The following is a 21,480-nucleotide window of genomic DNA, read 5'->3' on the forward strand; positions in this document are numbered from 1 at the left end:
ATAGAAGAAAACATGTTCATACAGTCTAATACAACATGATATTTATAAAATTGGTATTTTTCCATTGGAAACATTTTGAGATAATGAGATAGTTGAAGATTAGGGAAGGCAGCATGAAAACATTAGGCTTTTTAGTTGTGAAGGGAAAGAACTCATCTGTAAAAACAGAGAAAGTAGAATGGAGGGAAACTCTGGGCCTCACAATTTGAATTTGGGCAAACCTTGCTTTCTTATAGTTCTTAGAATGTTGCTCTTATTCTGTGCATTCAGCCAGATAATGTGATATTTTATCCTCTGATTATTCAAATCTAACCAACTTCTACTTTTTCATAAAAATGACCAATGAAACAGAACAACAGTAGAAAATGAGTCAATATGTTAATATTTACATTATTCTATTCTTAGCTAAAGAAGAAATTTTACTGTATGAAATCAAGAGGTTAGATAAATTTATGAGTCTATAAAATTATGAGTTAATTTTTTACATTTGTACATACAGAGACAGATAGACACAGAGAGTAGAAAAAACTAAAACTGTAAGGTAGGAAAAAATCAGCAGAGATCCCACCACACAGAAATAAACACTGATAACATTTAACCCTAAAAATATCTCGTTAATATAAGTACTATGGCCCTTACCATTTTATGGATGAACAAGTTAGGCTTAACATTGGTTGGGTAACTTACACAATAGTGGCCAGGCTGATAGGTGACATAGATGTGATCTAAACCTGTCTACTTAACTTCAAAGCCTTGTTTTTAGCCAATGTGAATAATTATTCTTGTAAGCTATGATTTCTAATGAGTGATACATGTGTATTATATTTAACGAATACTCCATTTTTGGATATTCAGATTGTTTCTTTAATTTCTTATACAATGCTACAATAAACACTGAACATCCTTGCCAATTGTTTATAAAGAATGATGTGTATATAGAAATGAAAAGACTTCTACAATTGGCATCTTACAAACTACCTTCCAGAATTATTTTCCATGTTTTTCCATTCATCGAAAAAAGTAGAAAGAATGTTACAAAGAGCCGCAGTATATCCCATCAGCTGGCTTCAACAGTGATCATTATTTTACTGCTTCTGTGTCATCTATGCTGGTATTTATTTTTACTATAATATTTTCAGAGAAAATCCATATAATGTATTATTTCACTCATAAGTGCTTCAGTATGTATTTCTAACAGATAATAATTGAACTTTTTAATGATTTCCTGTTTCTTTTTTGGCAACTTATGTGTTGAAGAAATAGGATCATTTTTCCTCAAAAATATTCCATGATCTAGATTTGACTAATCAGTTGTGGTGTTATTTGAACTGTTCTTTTTACCTTTTTTTTTTTTTTTTTGATATAAATTGGTGATTAGATCTAAAGGCTTGATGGGATTCAGGTTCAAATTTTTTTTTTTTTTTTTTGGACAAGAATGCTTTATCAGTGGTGGTGTGTACCATGTCAGAAAGTGTACAGTTTCAGGTTGCCCCATTTTCAGGGATGGCAAGATTGTCATTGGGTTCAGGCACAGTGTCCTTTAGTCTGTCTTCCTTCTCTCCTTATATATCTTCCTCTCCTTGTTTAATCTTTTCCGATCTGATATCCTGAAGTTGGTAACTCGTTGTTTCCCATTTCCATGATTACTTGTGATACTGATTTTTCCCCCATGCTTATTGGCCTTTTGCACTGCCTTACTAAATTGCCTCTTTGTCTTTTGTTCATTGCACTATTTGCTATAGTAGAAGAATGAACAAGGTTTTTTGGTTTTGTATTTTAATGTAATTAGAGACATTTTTAATTTTTTTAATAGCACATTTTTGAGACAGTCCTTTAAAAAAAATGTTCCCAATATAACAAGAAAAGACATGTCTTATATACTGGTTTTATTGACACATACTGGTTAAACTATTATAAAATGAGCAAGTATATTCAATCTCCAAGCCAAAAATATTTCACAAATTTAAGGAAAAACACAGTGTTCTACATAGAATATTTTACTAAATACAGTTTTTTTTTTTTAAATAACAAACACCTTCAGGCTCACAGTTACAAACAAACAGTTCTTAAATTTTTTGTTAAGTCTATCGGAAAGATCATCGCTCTTATTAAATACACTTAGGCAAGAAATTCAACTTTACGATAAAAAGATACAGATGAGGTATAAATTTAATTAAAGTATTATGGCAAATGTACATTAATATTGGCTAAGTTTCCTTCCAACAAAGGGTGATGAATAACTTGGTACTTTTATTGGTCAAAACACGAGTCAACAGCTTTTTATTTTTTACTTCAAGTTTCTCATGAATACTTTTCAAATTTGTGACCAATGATTTTCACTACAGCTTTTACAACAGTGCAATTAAAGTTAATTGGTTCTTAATATGTTTTATTTTCACACCTTTTTCTATTTGTTTGCTTTCTCATTTGTTATTGATACTCACCCTTTGCTGCCCTAAGTGCTGCAGATATGTGTCCTAGGTTGTCATTTACCTTTTCCCATATGACTTTCTTTTAGATTTGTAGCATTTAAAAAGCATTGTGAGGTAAACTATGTCAGGACAATTGGTTTTGGTTACTCATGTTAATTATGTTCTTAAAAAGTTGCTGCTAACACTGAATTAGCACAGGATCAGTGCCTCTGGGTGCACACTGACTAGCATACAATAGGCTCTTTGCTTTGAAATCTTCACTGCTTAAGGGAATGCATATTTACAAATGTTAAGCAAAGCAACGGGCTTCTAGATTTGGCAACTGTAAGCATTTTGAAAACCTCTGAGGTGATAACTTCCTGAAACCCCATTTATGTGAGTAAACTAGAGAAGAGGGATTATTCTGGAAAGATGTCATTAAGTTACATTTACAGGATAAATGGCAGAAGAAAATATATATCCAAGAGGAAGGGATAATGAAAAACAATTATGGATTTTCATTAACAGCCTAGAAAACAGTAAGGACTAATGAGAAAAAATATAAGAATATTTATCTAGCATATAATTATGAGAACACAATATTATCATTCATAAAAATTTCAGCAATTGGGAACCATTCATCGAATTATACATCTAATAACTCTGTGCTTGACAGACCAGTTCACTTTTCTTTTCATATTAAAACATATCCATGGATACATTGTATACATACTCAAACTTTACTTACATTATTAAGAGCATTTTTTTAATCCCACTTGAAGTGACGCAAGGGAGGGACGCAGCATAAAATGAGTGTGACAGACACAGGTTCTCTTCTCAGAGAACTTTATTGTTAAGACAAACACCCAGGAGCATAATAATGAACTGTTGATTATAACAATTTCCATACCCAATCCCATTGTCAACATATTTCAAGCAATATTAAATACAATTGGAATACAACCCTGGAGTATGTGATAACTGTGTATCACTCTTTTTTTATGCCACCAAAGCTGAATGCAAAATCAACTAGGGAATGTGTTCATTTTTACCTATCAGTGTTGTAGGCAGATAAAGCTCTGTTTGTCCTGGCCTCTGTGGCACATTGATATCACTGACCAAACACCAATTTGGGCTGTGTTCTTTGTGCAGGAAAGGAACAGGAGCAATTTAAATCACCCTTAGGCAACTTTCATTGTCTCATTCATGTTCCCTTTCTTGGCACTGATGACTTATCTTGGCTCTCCTATTAACTTCTGTGTGACTTGAGGGATACGGAAATTTAACAACTCCTGTGATCTATCTCATTTGTAAAATGCAGCTAATCTACTTACTGTGGCAATGAGTGGAATTCGTAATAACACCCAGGCAACTCTAATTAGCTGAATAACTAGAAATAATTTGCCACAAATTTGGAGGCAACACATAGGTTATATAAAATGTTTTCTGTATAACATATAGATATCTCCACAACGTACCCCACTGGATAGGATAAAAACGAACCTTAGGTATACTGTATTTCTGTCTTTACAAGAGCCTTGGGTGGTTTTAGTCTTCTTTACTTTAAGCCAAATATTTGGCATAAAATATCCAGATTAAATAAAAGTATGCTGGACTGTACATACGTAATATAACTACTCTTCCTACTTTAAAATCATCTGTTAGATTTCATCAGCTAGTTAATCCTTTCTGTAAAGAACTTATAAACACTTTCATACCAAATACTCTTAGTTCCCTTCTCCCTTGCTGCTTGTATCTAGAGGAGCTTAAAAAAAAAAAATAATTCTTCATTTCCCCAGCCTCCCTTGCAGCTAAGCTTGGCCTTGTAACAATAGCTCTGGTCAGTGAAACATGAGCAGAGGACTGCTGGGGTGTTCTTGAAATGGTTTTGCTTTTCTAGGAAAAGAGGCAGAGGCTACTGATTTTGTTCATTCTCCTGCCTTATCAGGTTGAAAGAAGTCTGCAGTAGCTATCTTGAGAAAAAGACCAAAATAATAAAAAGAACAAGGAGATGACTTTCCTGAGCTATTAAATCAATACCAACAGCTTCCTACTTTCAGAATTCTAATAATGTGAGGAAAAGTATACCTTTATTTAAACCTCTATAAGTGGATTCATTTTAAGCTAAACACATTCTCAAAACAAGATAAGATGTGAAAAATACACATGTAATTATATGTGTGTGTGTGTTTGTGTGTGTGTGTTTGTGTGTGTGTATACTTGTTAATGAAGAAAGAAATTTGAGGGGAGAAGATACAAAAAAATCAGTTGTATATTACTATAAGGCTAGTGAAAATCATTATTTTAGCAAAATTAGTATAATTGTAAATAATTTTTAAAATTATAATGTTATAAACACCCACTGAATTGAGACTATCCCCAATCATTAGGAAGCAATCACTTCCTAACATTCCCTTTCTCCCCCAAGAAAACCCTTGCCACAGAAAAGACAAGAATTTAAACTCCCTTGGGTTGGGTCAGAGGATGTGACTTAATCATCAAGTATGTATTACCGAGATTCTTATTAATGAAACTATTAATTTACTGTAATTTAAAAGACAAAACAACGGAACTTGGTAAATATTTCTCAGGTTCATTTTTGAAAGCAGTGCTGTGCTAGCATTGCAAGGTATACAAAGAAGTATGATTCTTAATGTCTTCCTTTTTAAGAGGCTTACAGTAAACATTGAATATGTTTTTTTAAAAACTTGAGGCTTGTAATCATGATGCAGCATACAAAATTTAATGCCAATTTTAGATACCTAGAAAGTGGATTTTATTAGTAAAATCCAGGTCCTTTTGGTTATTTTAAAAAAAGTATGCTCCAGCTTTTTGTACTTAACATTCTAAAATATTAATAGATCAGTAATTCTCCATTATAATAAAAATCTTCAGTAGTACGGTACCATATGTACATCCATAGAAGAACTCTCATAATCAAATGTTTAGTAAAATAAAAATGAAGCCTTCAAGTCCTGTATGTTTGCTTCCTCAATTGATTCAGCATTCTTTAAATTTATCATTATTATAATTTGGAAAACTTAATGAGAAAGTCTTTTCCAGAGGCTTGATGACTTGATACATTCATGGACTTTATGACAAGGGGAAATAATAATCTAAGGCCTAGAAAGACCAACTGAAAAATAAATTTCATTTAAAGTAATCCATATTGCTAATGAATGACCATGGTTCGTTTGGATTCTACCTTTAAAGATACGTTGTCAAAAATGTTAGCTGTACCAGGTCTCCAGAGAAAGAAATAGCCAATATTTCAAAGTGGAAGGGACACATTCATAATGGCAAGGGCCAGGCCAGAGTAGGGGCGATGAGATTAACTGATTAACTGTTTCATAATAAATTACTTCTCCAACCCAGTGAAACTTCCACGTTCAGATGATACTGCAGGAAAGTGAGAACGTGTGTTTTTGAAGAAATTCTGTCAGAACTCGTGCCTAACTTTAAATGTTGGAAGCCAAGGTCATTGAGTGTTCTTTGAGAAGAATTTAATTTCCATATTGTATTTGCATTTTTAATCCTACATCTATTTTGTCCCAAGCTATATGACAAAGAAATTCAATTTCTAATCAGTAACAAAACCACAATTGTCTGCCGGCCAGTTTCACTGCTGGTGCCCTTTTCTTTTTCATGCATTTTGTTCACAGCTGTGATAGCTGAATGGATGTCCCAATTACCTTGGAATAATGGTGGCAGCAGCTAGAGATGAGAGTTCAGCTCCAGGCAGGACTAGGATGGCATCTATCAAGAAGGTATAAGTCAAATGCAAATAAGTTAGCAGAAGCAAGCATATTATTAATATGAGGTGAGGAATCACATCTGATTTGCTTATCAGTGTATCATCAGCACCTATTACAATGCCTGCAACATAGTAGATTCCCAATCAATAGTTTTCAAGACTCCAGTTAGAAAAAAAAAGGTCAGAATTATCTTGGGGGTGTCATTTATAAGAAGCACACATTAGCAGCAAGGATAGAGTGTGGTGCAAAAATCTTTGTGAGCTGAAGGGGTGTGTTATATACTTAGAATCAAAAATCAAACTCTCAGAGAGCTTGTAGGACTTGAGTCTCCAAGTGGAGGAAATGATTTTGTCTGAAGGACTCAGCATCTCAGCCTTATGATGAGAGTAGCTGACTGGTATAACAAAAACAATAACAACAACAACAACAAACATATACCCAAATCTCAGCAAATAATTGCAATGAAAGGCTGACTTCACATTTTTTTTTTAAAAGTCCAGTGCAGGTCCCAACAGAGTACACTCTGTGTAAGCAATCATTCAGGGATCCAGGCTTCCTTCTTTTCCTTCCCTTCCCTTCCCTTCCCTTCCCTTCCTTCCTTCCTTCGTTCCTTCCTTCCTTCGTTCCTTCCTTCCTTCGTTCCTTCCTTCCTTCCTTCCTTCCTTCCTTCCTTCCCTCCCTCCTTCCTTCCCTCCTTCCTTCCTTCCCTCCTTCCTTCCTTCCTTCATGCATTTACTTCCTCTAAATCTTTGGAATTTTCTTCATCAGCCAGAAGATGAGGAAAGAGAATGAGGTATGTATGTACTCAGAAATTGGCACACATGACTTCCACTCACATTCTGTTGTCCAAAAATAAGTCACTAGGTTGTGCCAAAGGGGTGTGGAAAATGTAGTCTCATTTTGCTCAGGGGAAAGGGAAGAACATGGGAGTTGGTAAGTACTAGCCTTGTCTGTTACAGTCCACTATTCAGAACAACACATACTTATTTCACTCTTTTCCCCATGCATAGAACATACTCACTTCTCCAGAAAGTCCACCTAAAATCCCATGTAGTCACTGGATCCAGGTCAAAGCATAGGGACAGTACTTGGTGGTAAGTAGTCCTCTCCATGGGATCTGAATGTGGTTCCTTGCAGGCCAGAAGCCTAAAAAGGAAGAAAAAGTCATCTACAACCTCATACATAACAGTAATATAAAATGATGGAGCATAATCAAAACATCATAATAAAAACTTATTTTTAAGTAGAGAAAGGATGGAAGACACTGGTCCATAACACTTTTGAAACACGAGTAGGCAGGATGTGAAGACTCCTACCATGGTGGGGGGTGAGAAGGATGCTCCTTAATTAGACTCCAGTTCTACTAAGAAGAACACACTCATCTATTGTTTTTCTGAGTCCTCAGGCTCCAGGCTCTGTCTGGGAAGTTCTTCCTTTTCTTTTAGCCTCCATCACCAGATCTGATGCGAGAATTGGGGGGTATGCCTACCTTGTGGATGCCCAATATTCACAGTTGAGTTCTGGCACATGTAAGTATTGGAGCCAGAGAGTTATTTTAAATATCAAATGGGTTCAGGCTCCTGATTTCTTTGGCCATAAAGTTTTCTTGAAAACTTTGTAGGCTTTTGATCTTTTTTGATTCAAGTCAACACTATGTCAATAATAAGACTCAAAATCTTTCCTGTGCATTCCAGTCTGTCTGTACTGAATGGTAGCTGCATTAGGCCATCAGACATGGCTGGGGAGGCTGTATCCTGAATCTGACCTTTGCTGTAACAGCTAAGACTTCGGAGACCTTTGATTCTCAGAGACAAATTTTGAGGTCTTAGTTCCTATTGTTTGGAGCCTAGAAGTAGTTGTCTTCAGCATTCCTTCAAGGCTTCAGATTGATGGACTCTCTCTTCCCTATCATTTCTGCCAACAAATCTACCAGTTCTTGTTTAAGTTCATGTCTTTATCACAATATTCAAGTGAAAACAGCAATAACATCCAATACACGTGATCGTGTTGATGCTTTTTGATTACTTCCTCTAGAGCTACAGGCTCTGTGAGCAGGTGCTTGCTTCCAAGCTTTCACTGTTGACAGTTTTACCAAATGTCTAAAAAGGCAGAACAGAGCTTTCCGGCTTTATAGCTTCTCTCTCCTTGTCATCTATAACCCCAATATCTAGCCTGAGTTTAATGTCCATATTTTAGTTTTTGTTATGGTAACACCCAACTTCAGAGTATCAATTTCTATATTAAGAGATACTTTTTTTGCTGCAGTAAACAACCTCCATGTCAAGTGGCTTAAACAATACAAGTTTACTTCTTGCTCATGTTGCAGTGCAATGCAGCTCTCTGTTTGGCACGTGTGCAGGCTCTGCCCCAGGGCTTCAGAGACCCCTGTCTTTTTCATTTGTGACTGCTTCTAGATCAGCAGTTCTAACTGTGAACCTTTGGGTGGGGGTAGAAGCAGTAAAGTCCAAACATTTTTCTTAGTAATTTAATGAAAATTATTTGCCTTCTTTTAGTATCTTGACATTCGCACTGATGGTAAAAAAACAGTGGTGAGTAAAACCACTGCTGCCTTCACATGGATCAAAGCAGTGACATCAAACTGTGATGGTCCTGCCATTTCAGTGCCACTCTCTTGCAGTCAAACATCATCAGTTTCTCTTAAGAATGTCCTTGGTGAAGGAAGATTAATTATTTTAAGAAATCCTAACTTTTGATTGCAAATCTTTTTCATGAAGAAATAGGAATTGTGCATAAAGCACGCCTGCTGCACACCAAAGTCTGATGTTTGTCTCATGGAAAAGCCCTTGTTCTAGTGTTTGAATTTCAAACCAAACTTGTCTTTTTTTTTTTTTTTCTGGAATAATATTTCTACTTGAAAGAACAGACAATTCAGACCTGAGTATTTGGCAGAAGTTTCCTCAAAAGTTAACAAAGTGAGCCAGTTATTTCAAGGACAACAATTGCCAGTATTTGTGGTGGCAAATGGTAAAATTCAAGGTTTCAAGTGAAAATTAGAATTTTGGAAAACTTGTTTGTGCCACTCTGAGCTTGAAGGCATCTCAGTGTTTGAAGACTTTTCTGATGAGGTTGATGGTTATATGATATTGCATAAGGAAATATGTTAACACTTGGAAAATATGTTTTCCAAATAACCAATGCTTGATATTACAAAGTCGTATATTGGTAAACTATCCATTCAAAGTGCAAGACAGAGCCATGGATTTTAATGCATCAGAAGATTAAAAGTTTGTAATACGATTTCAGATTCCATACTGCAACAAGGCTTTAAGAAACTAAGAGCTTTTGTGTAGTATCAAAGGAGAGTATCCAAAATCATCTTAATATACTTCTCCCTTCTACAACTGCTTATCTATATGAGGCTAAATTTTCTTCATATGCAGAAACAGATGTGAAAATCTAGTTACATTAAACCATTATTAAAGAAATTTACAATAATGTAAATAATGCCAAGCTTTTCACTAATTTTTTTTTAAATTACAGCTGTTTTAATGGAAATAGAATGGAACATTCTTGATGATATTTCTTCCAAAGATTGTTCTCATCTTTTCCTACTCATTTCTGCTTTATCTTTGCTTGCTTTGTAAATATGTGTCTTTTTCTCTAATTATCATTTATTGAGCCCTTACTATGAATTGGTCTTGGCAAGTTGCTTTTCTTTTATATTTGAAGTAATACTCATAAAAATCCCATGAGGTAGCATTGTTATTCCCATTTTATAGATGAGGCAATCTAGGTGCAAGATGGTGAGTTAACTTACCCAACATATTCTGCAACCGGAATTCAAACCCAGATTTATCTAATCCCATTGTCTCTGTTCTTTCCATTTTTTAATACTCCATTGTAGAAAAATGACTGTCCCAAATCAAAGTCTGGCCATCTGATTCTCTATAGATTTTAATAGTTTTCATAGATTCTCTATTTTAACTCAGATTGTTTGGAATCTTAGGATTTCAGGAAATCTTTAGAACTGAATTTAAATCATGTCCTAGACTCAGATGCCTATGGAAGATTTTCTTTCACTAGAAAACTTCCTGGCTAAAATATCATAGGTGTTTAATAATCACACTCAATCTCTTTACTAAAATATGATGTTCATTTTTCTACTTGCAAAGTGTTAGCCTGCAAATTGCCTTGTCGGGTTCTATCATTTCCATTGGTAAAGATATGTCTGTACCAGACTTTCTAACTAGTCTAGTTGCAACTGCTCTAGCAAGTTCAGTCTCTGGAAGAAGTAAATTTACTACCACCTTTCTTCTTTTTTGCTGCCTTCCTGTCTTTTAAGTATCTCATCACCCTCTTCTAGAGCTGTTGAAATAAATAGGGTACACAATCCCTTGCTTTTCATCTTTTTTTCTATTTGCCTCAGTCCAACTATTCCTACTCATTATTGACTGAGAGAAGCACTTCCATAGTTCATTTACTCAATGCCCCTCAAGTGTCTCCTGAATTAAGTAAAAATTCCAACTTGGGATGTATTCAAAGCCTCTTTCTGTGCCTTGGCATTTCTTTCCTTACTGCCAGCTACTTTCTCTAAGCACTTACTGGACTAGACCACTCTTTTTCTAACTTTTTACCTGCTCATGCCTTTTCTTTCATCAGTAGTGTTCCCTCCATTCTATATATGCCCAGTTAAATGCTTTTGATTCTTCAATGTCTCTCTGAATCCTGACCTTTCTCCAAGACTTTACGAGGCTATTATATATAATCTTTCTCTTCTCTGAACTCCCACTTTCCTATTTGCACCTTTCCTAGCGTCTCTATTATATTACATTTTACATGATCTGTTTGTGCACTTGGCTTACTTTGAAATAAAACTCTTCCTTCAGCAAAGAAATCCTGCCATACTCATCTTCTATCTTAATGTCTTATGTATAAGTTACTCATTCTGTATAACTATAGGTGACAATGATTTCCACCTTTATAAGTTTACTAATTATCTGATATAGGTTGAAAATTCTATGAGAATAAATATCATAAAAAGTAGATGATTTTCTAAATCATTATTCCTTTGGCACTACTTTGAGACAGAATCTTTCTTGTCATGTGTGTACAATACTTTTGTTGCAGTTATTATCCAAATGACTTTTGTCTATATTTGGCTTTTCAGTTAGTTTAGTACCATTTCTCACATGATAGTCTATTCAAAAAGGTCATGAAAAAAGCAAAAAATTGTCCTTTTTCTTATAACTTAAAGATACTCCATTATTGTGCCTGACCTTAGCATCTCTGGATTATGGACTTCAAGATAACCCATGGTTTTTTATTCTATAACCAGAAGAAGGATGAACTTTATACATCTAAATCCAAAGGTGTGGAACTCTCAGGAAATCCTGACTCTCCTTGAAACCCAATACCTGACATAATGTTCAGAATGAGGAGAACTGTATAGAAAGTCATTTTGAAGTCATGATAAAAAGAACCATAATGGATTTTTAGAAGACTCAGTGCCTCAGGGGAAAGTACAGTGTTCCATTCATGTGCTTTTCCAAGTGTGGGAAAGATCTTCCCAATAATTCTCCAAAATGTTTCAGAGATCAGACTATTATTCATATTAGCAAGTGAAAACTAAATGCACTAAATATGCTCAAGGGTTAGAAGCTTACAACCAGTGGCTACTCTTAATAGACAGTAGGCTCAGGACTGGCCCCAGGTCTTTCTCAGGGCGATGCCTTGAGTAGTTCCTGGTTTCTGGTCTGCCTTCTCTGGGCAGAAATCAACTTGTCTGACATTCCTGGGAGTGCTCAGAGCATTTTGATAAATCAGAGTCCAAGTCTGCTGCTCTTTGGAGCTTTGAGAAAGGAAGAAGAACTTTTTATCCTTACCTTGACTTCTGATCCAATATGAAGATAAAATTCTTCCCAGTACAACTGACAGTGGAAATGGACACTCCTTCAGGGGAACTCCAGTCCTAACTACATGGGCATGGTCTTATAAAAACTTCTGAAAGACAATTAAATTAATTTAAAATTCAGTTGACTTAAATCAGTACCCTCTGGATTATAGAGTTTTAAATGGTACCACAAAGCAAAAGATGTATTTTCTGCAGTCCTCAATAATTTGGAGATGGAGAGATTATCTCTTGATATAGAATAATCTCATTCAATTGAGAGAAAACTAACATTCCTGTTTAAATTCCAAAGATGGGTAGTTTTGGTAAAAGAAACAATAGGTTTAAATGACTAAATAGGACATTTAATTTCTCAATTTAAATCAACTACTTTACTATACTGAAGTATGCCCTAGGAACTAGGGCTTCATAAAAACCCATAGCACTGGTTTTTCCCTGACAGTGGAACAACCAGGTATAATTTTAAACCATATTGTAGGAATCAAGACTCCAAAAACTATTTTTATTTTTATTATTATTTTAAAAACTTCTTTCACTTTACTTTTCTGTCCTCTTCTTTCACTGAATATTGTGTTTATGAGGTTCAGTTTATCCATGTTCATTTTTGTATGTTTTCTTTTTCTTGAGTAGACCTGTCTCTGTTTCTTTGTTTATAGTGATGATGAGCTTTGTGTGTTCCCAGTTTGGGGCTACTATAAAGAATGTTAGAGTAAACATTCACTTCATGTACATGTACACACTTTTTTTTGCACCCAGTAGTTGAATGGCTTAATAATAAGATATATGTACATTCAACTCCAATAAATAATACCAAAATGTTTGTCAAAGTTATCAAGCTATTTAGCCACTTCAGCAGAGAGTTTCTGCTGTTACACATCACCTGCTATGACAGTACTGTGAGTTTAGCCATTTCAGTGGACATGTAGTAAAATCTCATTGTGGTTTCAATTAACATTTTCCTGATGACTAATAATGCTGAACATCTTTTACATGCGTATTAGCCATTTGGTTATGTTTATTTATGAAATTCCTGTATAAGACTCACATTTTTTTTCAATCCATCCTTATTTCTTAGTAAAATTTCTGTAAATATTCTGTATAAATATTTTACATTGATTACATGTGATTTAAATATCTTCTACTCTATGGTTTGTTTTCTCCACCTTTAATAAGCAGAAGGTTTTAAAATTTTTAATGTATAATTTATCAATTTTTTCTGATTGGGGTATGCTTTTTCTAGCCTCTTTAAGAACTATTTGGCTGTTACAATCATGAAGATAGTCTCCTATTACTTTCTAGAAGCTTTATTATTATTTTTTTTGGTTTTTATATTTTAATCTATACTTATTTAGATTTGTTTTTGTATGTGATGTAAGGTAGATACCAAGTTTTCCTTTTTCCAGGATGGCTACCCAGTTAGTCTAGCAGCATTTATTGAAATCTAATCCTATCCCTATGTTTAGCAGTGTCATTCTTATTACTAATCAAATATCTAGGACTTTTTTCCCATTGATTTATTTTTCCATCCTTAAGCAAATACTACATATTTTAATTACTACAATTTTATGATAACTCAAACTGTTTATGACAGTAGCCCTCCCTCCTTGTTCTTCTATATTGGCTTTGCTATGTACTCTATATACTAGACTATCATTGCCTGTACGTATTAGGCTCTTATCTCTGCTACATGGTATCAGACTATACTAGATTCATATTCGTATGCATTTTAGAAACAATTTGACTAATCCCTCAAAAAAACACCTGTTGTAATCTTTGGTTAGGGTTTTATTAAAACAAAATAAAATATAAATAAAAGAGAAATCTGCAAAGAATTGACTTCTTACTATCATATCTTCCAATCCATATATCCTCTAGCTCTATAGATCTTCTTTACTTTTCTCCAATAATACTTAATGGTATTCTGTAAGGTATTGTATGCATAATTTATTCTACTCATATTTTTATGCTATTGTGAATGGCATTTTTTCAACCTCTGCAATTTCCCAAATGTTTGTTTCTAGTACTTGGAAATAAGATTGATTTTTAAATATTAATCTTATATCCTATAATGTTAATACACTCTTTTGTTAATTGTATTAATTTATTCTATAATTTTTGTTATTTTTCTATGTAAATACATTTGTATCATCTTTTACAATCTTTATCCATTGTGTTTCTCTTTCTTACCTTATGGCACTCTAAGTACGACAGAAAATATAAATAATGATAAGGAGCACCTTTGATTTTCAGAATCAGAATAAAATTTCAACATTCTGCCATTAAATATAATGTTTGATATAACTTTTATAAGATATCAGATTAAGGAAATCCTTTGCTATCCCTACCTTGCTAAGAGTATTTTTTTCATGATTAAATATTGAAATTTATTCTGTACTTTTTTGATAAAACTATTAGAATTTTAAAATTATTAGCTCTTTATTCAATTTGGTGAATTACACTGATTTATTTTCAGAAGTTAAACTAACCCTGAATTGCTGTCATTTGCCCAACTAGATCCTGATATAATATTCTTTTCATATATTGAAAGATTCAGTTGCCTAAATTTTTTTAGTAATTTGTATTTTTGTTTGATTAAGCTCAGATTTTCTCCTGCTGTTCTGACAGGTTTTAATTTTGTGATAAAACTACATAAATGAGTTGGACTGTTTTCCTTCTTATTCTATTCTTAGAAAGTTTGTATAAGGTTGGCATTATTTCTTCCTTAAATAATTAGTAAAATTTATTGCTAAAAGTAGGTGAGCAGGGAGTTTTCTTTGCTGGGAGGTTTTCATTAAAATTATATGCCTTTAATAATTATAGGAGTATTATGATTTTTATTTTTCCTCATTTTGGTAGGCTGTATTTTACTAGAGTTTCTCTTTCATATAAATTTGGAATGTAGAACAAAATGTTGTTCATAGTAGGCTTTAATAATGTTTAATGTTGCAGAACCTTAGTGCTGGACTAATTTTCATTCCTGATATTATGTATACCTTCTCTTTTTATTTTTTTCTGAATCAGTCTCAGTCAGGAACATAATTCTGTCAATCTTTCCAAAAAACCAACTTTCAGCATTACTACTTTTCTCTACTGTATGTTTACTTGATATTCCATTAATTTATTCTACTTCCTTTAATAGTTCCCAAATTCCATACTCTAAGAAGCTTAATTTGATGTTCCTTTGCTAATTTTTGTAAGTGGATTCTTGACTATTGGTTTTCAGTATACTTTTTAATTAATACATTATTTTATGGCTATAAATTTCTCCAAAGTTTGTCTATAAACAAATATACCTATAAACTTCTCACAAGTTTTAGTAGGTAGTTTTTTTACTATTATTCTTTTAAAAATATTTTCTAATTTCCATTTTTATTTCTTCTTTGATCTGCAGGTTATTCAGAATACTTGTTCTGAATTTACAAATATCTAGAGTTGTTTTCTTAGATAGCAGCAATGAAGAATTGAAACTTGAAATTAAAAGCACTATACCATTTATATTAGCACCCCAAAATATGAAATACTTAGGCATAAATCTAACAAAATATGTATAAGATGCATAAGATCTATACAAGGAAAACTACAGAATTCTGATGAAATCAAAGAAGAACTAAAATATGTAGATACATTCCATGTTTATTGATAGGGGTACTCAATATTGCCAAGTTGTCAGTTCTCAGCTTAATCTGTAGATTCAAGACAATTTCTATCAAAATCTCTGCCAGTTATTTTGTAGATATTGACTAACTTATTCTAAAATTTGTATAGAGAGGCCCAGAATAGCCAACACAATATTGAAGAAGAAGAACAAAGTCAGAGGACTGGCACTTCCCAACTTCTAGCTTATTGTAAAGCTACAGTAATCAAGACAATGTGGAATTGGTGAAAGAATAGATAAATAGATCAATGGAACAAAATAGAAAGCCCAGAAACGGACCTATGCAAATATAATTAACTGATCCTTGACAAAGAAATAAAAGAACAGTGGAGAAAAGAGTCTCTTTAGCAAATTGTTCTGGAACAACTGGACATCTACCTGCAAAAAATTAATCTAGATACAAACCTTACAGATTTACAGAAATTAATTTAAAATGGATCATTCACCTAAATGTAAATTGCAAAACTATAAAAGTCCTAGAAGATAACATAGTGTAAAACTTAGATGACCTGGAGGTTGATTTTTCAGGCACACCATCAAAGACATGATCCATGAAATAAATAATTGATAAGCGGAGCTTGATTAAGTTAAAAACTTCTGCTATACAAAAGACACTGTCAAGAGAATGAGAAGACAAGCCATAGAATGAGTGAAACTATTTTCAAAAAACATATTTGATAAAAGACTTATTCAATATATGCAAAAAATGCTTAAAACTCAACAACAGGAGAATGAGTGATTAAAAAATGGGCAACAGTTATGAAAAGACACCTCATCTAAACAAGATATACAGATAACAAATAAGTAAATGAGAAGATGCTCAATGTCATTTGTTATTAGGGAATTGCAAATTAAAACAACAATGAAATACCACTACACATCTATTAGAATGGCAAAAATGCAAAACACTGACAACGCCAAATGCTGGTAAAGTTGTGGAGCAACAGGAACTATCATTTATTGCTGGTGGGAATGCAAAATGGCATAGCCACTTTGGAAGACAATATGGCAGTTTCTTACAAAACTAAACATACTCTCCAATAATCACACTTCTTGGTATAAACCCAAAGGAATTAAAAACTTACGGATGCAAATGGATGTATGCAGCAGCTTTATTCATAATTGCTATTACTTGGAAGCAACCAAGATGTCTTCTAGTAGATAAATGGGTAAATAAACTGTGGCACATCCAGACAAGGAATATTATTCAGAGCTAAAAATAAATGAGCTGTCAAGCCATAAATAGACATGGAGGAAACTTAAGTGCATATTACTAAGTTAAAGAAGCCAATCTAAAAAAGCTTACATACTGTATGATTCCAACTATATGACATTCTGGAAAAGGCAAAACTGTTGAGATAGTAAAGAAGATGGGTGATTGCCAGGCCATAGGGATGCAGGAAAAGATACATAGACAGAACACAGGATTTTTAGAGCAGTGAAACTATTCTGCATGATACTACAAAATGGTAGAGACATAAATGTCTATTATATTTGTGTTGTGCATTTATATTATAATACATAATACATACATAATATATGTGTTTTACATATGTCAAAGCCCCTACACTGCACAATAACAAGAGTGAACCATACATAATGATGTATCAGTTGTAGTTACTGTACCACTGTGGTGTGGGATGTGGATGGGTGGGGAGGCTGCAGAGAGTAAAGTAAACTGTGTACTTTCTCCTTGGTTTGCTGTAAACCTAAAACTTCTCTAAAAAATAAAACCTATTACACATCTATTGGCTCTTCTCAAAAAGACATTATAATCATTTTGATAACATTTTCAATTGCATAGGAATTTTGTTTGAACTGCAAATAAAACTATAAATTAAGATTGATTGACAGTTTTATGTATTTAGTATAGTACTTCCTTCAAGGAACGTCATTCATACCTTGATTCTTATCAGCTGGAAGTACCAACCCTTGGTAACCTTAAGCATCTCACTCTCTGCAACCTGCACTTCTCCAAGCTCAGTCACTCAGCTATCACCTAGTCTACAAACACACTGAGACTCCATTCCCTTAACCGCTCTACACTTTCTATCAATTCTGTTTCATTTCCATTTTGACCTAGTTTTGACTCCTTAATATATCACTTTAATCACTGTCTCTCCAGTTTATCCTCAATTTCTTGCTCTTTGTCTTTGTCACTCACCTGACAAGTTCTCTCTCTGCCTTTATTAACTGTTGAAGAAAGTAAATAACCTCATAGATTGATGCCATTAGAGTTAATATTTCTGTATTTTACTATTATTCTTTTGTTCTCACACTGCCTACTTCTTATCTTTTTCATGTCCCTAAGATCTAACTTGACTACATCCCCTCCAACTCTCAGCAACTTGGCTACTTTTCTTTTTAAATCATAGAGAATGCAGACACCATCTGATGTGAAATTTGTCAATCGTTTGTCACCAAATCTCTAATCATAATGGCATGTACCTATCCTCTTTTCTTCCATCCTATATCACAGTTCTTATCCACTGCTCTTGCTTGGGATTACATTGTCTTCTACCACCACTCATCCATTAACCCATTTTCTCTGTTCCTTCCCTTCCTCATTTAATCTTCCACAAGCGTCTCCCATTAAAAACAACTTGCCTTCCGCTACTTTATCCCCTGTCCCCTCTGTCTACCATCTATTTCTCTCCTCCTGTGCACAGCAAATCTTCTAAAAAGGGTTATCTACTTTCCTATCAAGGACTGTTCAGTATTGTGCTATTCCAGACAATACTGTAATTAGCACATATTTCTGTAGCATAGATCTACAGGATTGCTATTGATGGGTCATGGGATTTCAGTGTTCAAAATCTCAATAATTACTGCCAAATTGCCTTAAAAAATGTATGTAACAATTACCAACCCACCCACAGTTCCAGTTACCTATACTTGCCACCTTTACTATGTATGAATAATTTTGGCTAATCTAGAATTTCAATATTGTTCTTTGTTGCTTTAATTTTTTCAGTACTGATATTGACATCTTCTCAAGTATTCATTGGCTGTTTCTTTTTCTATTAGTTGCCTGTGTGTGCCCTTTAATCCTTATCTTTATATTTCTAGGAGCTATTTATAAATTTATAAATATGTATTATAAGTATTTATCCCATTTGTCTTATAAATTGCTTACTGGCTATGTAGTCAAATCTGTTTCTCTTTTTCTTTCTGGCTCCTGGGTCACATGCTTCAAAAGTCACTCCCTTTAAGGGAATTGTCTACATTGGTTACTTGTCCTTTTCAAAATCCCAGTTACAGCTTAATTTACTGCAGTGTGATTTCTGTCTTCTTCATTGTACTAAACTTGCTCTTGCTAAGGCCATAATGGCTACAGTGACCACAACTTCCTGAAAATCTCTTGCCTGCTGTCTCACATGCTACCATAGCTTACTCATTTCATTTGTTCCTTGCTTTCTGACTCCTTCTCAGTCTTTATACTCCTTTAACTCAAATTTCTCAATTGTTGGTATCCCTCTGAGTTTTACCATCTCTCCTCATCTCTCCTCATTTACACATACTCTGTCTTGCAGTGACAATCATCATCTCTGAGTTTGACGGTATTTTGATAATTTGGGGATAGGGTGATGATCCAGCTCCCATTTGATATCACTGTGACCAGGGACTAAGGAATACCAAGGGCCTGCCCCTCCACTCTCCCTTTTTTTTGCTCTCCCTAAGGCCCTGAAATAGCTTTTCGCCGACAGCAGTAGCCGAGAAGGGGAGAGAAGATGGCATTTTGTTATCAAAGTTCAGCTGGTGTCAGAAAGCTCTCAATAAAGAACTCTGTTAACTTAGGCAATAGTGTGTTGTTTATACTTCTTTTTGTTTGTTTGTTTATACTTCTTCCACCACCTGTCCCGAAAACCCCCATCTTTACATTTGTATCTTACTAGACTCTGCTTAGGTGCTTAATAAAGAAATTCAACCCATTGTATGTTCATAATCTATTTTCGATTCTGTAACTAGCCAGAATGTTCTTCTTAATCCTAAATCTGGTCATGTCTGTCTCTTACTCCCCACTCCAAAGGTCCCCTGTTGACCTAAGGTTAAAATTCAAAACCTTTATTATAGCTTACAAAGACTTTTTGATTGACCTCTGTTTTCAATACAACCTCTTTTTTCTTTCTTAATATTTGTCTTCTCTCTCCACCAGATGGTCTTAATCTTGTTTAGATTATCTAATAAAATGTATTCCCTCTAACCTTACAGACTTTTCGCAAGCTGTTCTTTCTGGCAGAACCCCATGCATTTCTTCCTATAACTTTTCCTTGAGCTTCAAGGACAGAGTGAGTGGCCATTTTCAGGTGTGCTCAGGGCAGCTATTCCTTCTCTCTGTCCCCCCAGTACTTATTGCATAATATTTCATCTCCCTGGATAATTTCTGCAGCCCCCACACTAGACTTTGAGCTATATAAGGAAAGAAAACAATCAATTTTGCCCACCGTTTTATCCACAACACCTAGCACATTACCTGAAATTTATTATATGGTCTATAAATATTTGTTGAATTAATAGTTAACTTAATGCTAAGTGTTCTCTTATACTACTTTAGATTTTCTGTATCATTCATTCTTAATTTTGCATACATTTGATTAATCTTTTTACATAGTTATTATGTAAAATTCCACTCTACTAACTTTTATTTTTCAACAGTTTTACGTTTTATGTCTCACTATTGTATATTTTGGCACTCCAAAGCACTGTTATTTATCATTATATGTTGTTCTAGCTTTTCTCAGGGTATTTCCCCCTTTGATTTTTTGATAACTTACTGGTTTATTGAGTGTATGAGGGAGTGAGTGTAAGTTAATGAGTAAGTGCCTCCATCCCTTCTTCCCCAACAAAACTGTAAGCCATTCAAACAAGGACTGTGTTTTTCTTGTTCATCACTGAACCTCAGTGACTTGAATAGTGAATATATATGGGATTAATGAATAAATAAATAATTTTAAGGCTACAATCTTGCTAACTAGTTTCAAGTTCCCATATTAATGTTCTCTATAGCCTGAGTTAAGTATTTTTAGAATTTCCAAATAGTCGAGAATTTTTTCTTTCTTTTTAATTTGTATTATTACTTTATAATTTTCATGAAATTAAATCATAAAAATAGAGCATTTACAATTTGTGCACTTGAAAATTTGTTGGGATTTTCTATATTGAATAAATATCTGATCAGTACTTTTATATCGTTCATCATTACTTAGAAATGAAGTTTCCATTTTTTACCAAGTTTGCAACTATTAAATTAACAATAGTAGTATTCAGATCTCATTACTTATTTATTTTTTGCTTACTTGTTCTGTAAAAAAATTCTAAAAAATGAGTTATATCTATTATTATTCCATTTATTTTATTTTTGTGTGTTTTTAACATTTCTACAGATTGTATGTTAATACCATATTTATTACATAAAGGTTTATGATTATGAACTATACATTTTGTGATTTTAAAAACATTAGATAGTATCTTATGTACTCATCGTGTAGTCTACAAAGATCTTTGAGATAGTCATTTCAAGATGTTGCCGATACATGCTTTTCCATGTAGTCCAGCTGTTCAGTTAGATTTTTATCTATACTCTGAATCACAAAATTACTTCTTGATCCTGGAATAACATTGCTCAATATGCCTAATTTGTGGTTCTGTTGAAACTTTGACTCATCTTATGTTTTCTGGGTGAGGGGTGAAGGCAAGGCTCACTCTCTACCAACCTAAGAATTACATTAAACAGCCATAGAGGCTTATTCCTGTGTGTCCATAGGATTGAAATTACCTTTTCCTCTCTTA

General features: G+C 33.8%; 1 protein-coding gene and 1 pseudogene across 1 annotated transcript in view; one reads left to right on the plus strand and one right to left on the minus strand.

Moving 5' to 3' along the window:
- LRRC7 (leucine rich repeat containing 7) overlaps nt 1-21,480 on the plus strand; it is a 414,541-nt gene that overhangs the window by 40,116 nt on the left and 352,945 nt on the right.
- LOC102509210 overlaps nt 1-21,480 on the minus strand; it is a 39,168-nt pseudogene that overhangs the window by 1,025 nt on the left and 16,663 nt on the right.

This window comes from Camelus ferus, chromosome 13, assembly GCF_009834535.1.
Source record: "Camelus ferus isolate YT-003-E chromosome 13, BCGSAC_Cfer_1.0, whole genome shotgun sequence".
Classification (NCBI taxonomy): domain Eukaryota; kingdom Metazoa; phylum Chordata; class Mammalia; order Artiodactyla; family Camelidae; genus Camelus; species Camelus ferus.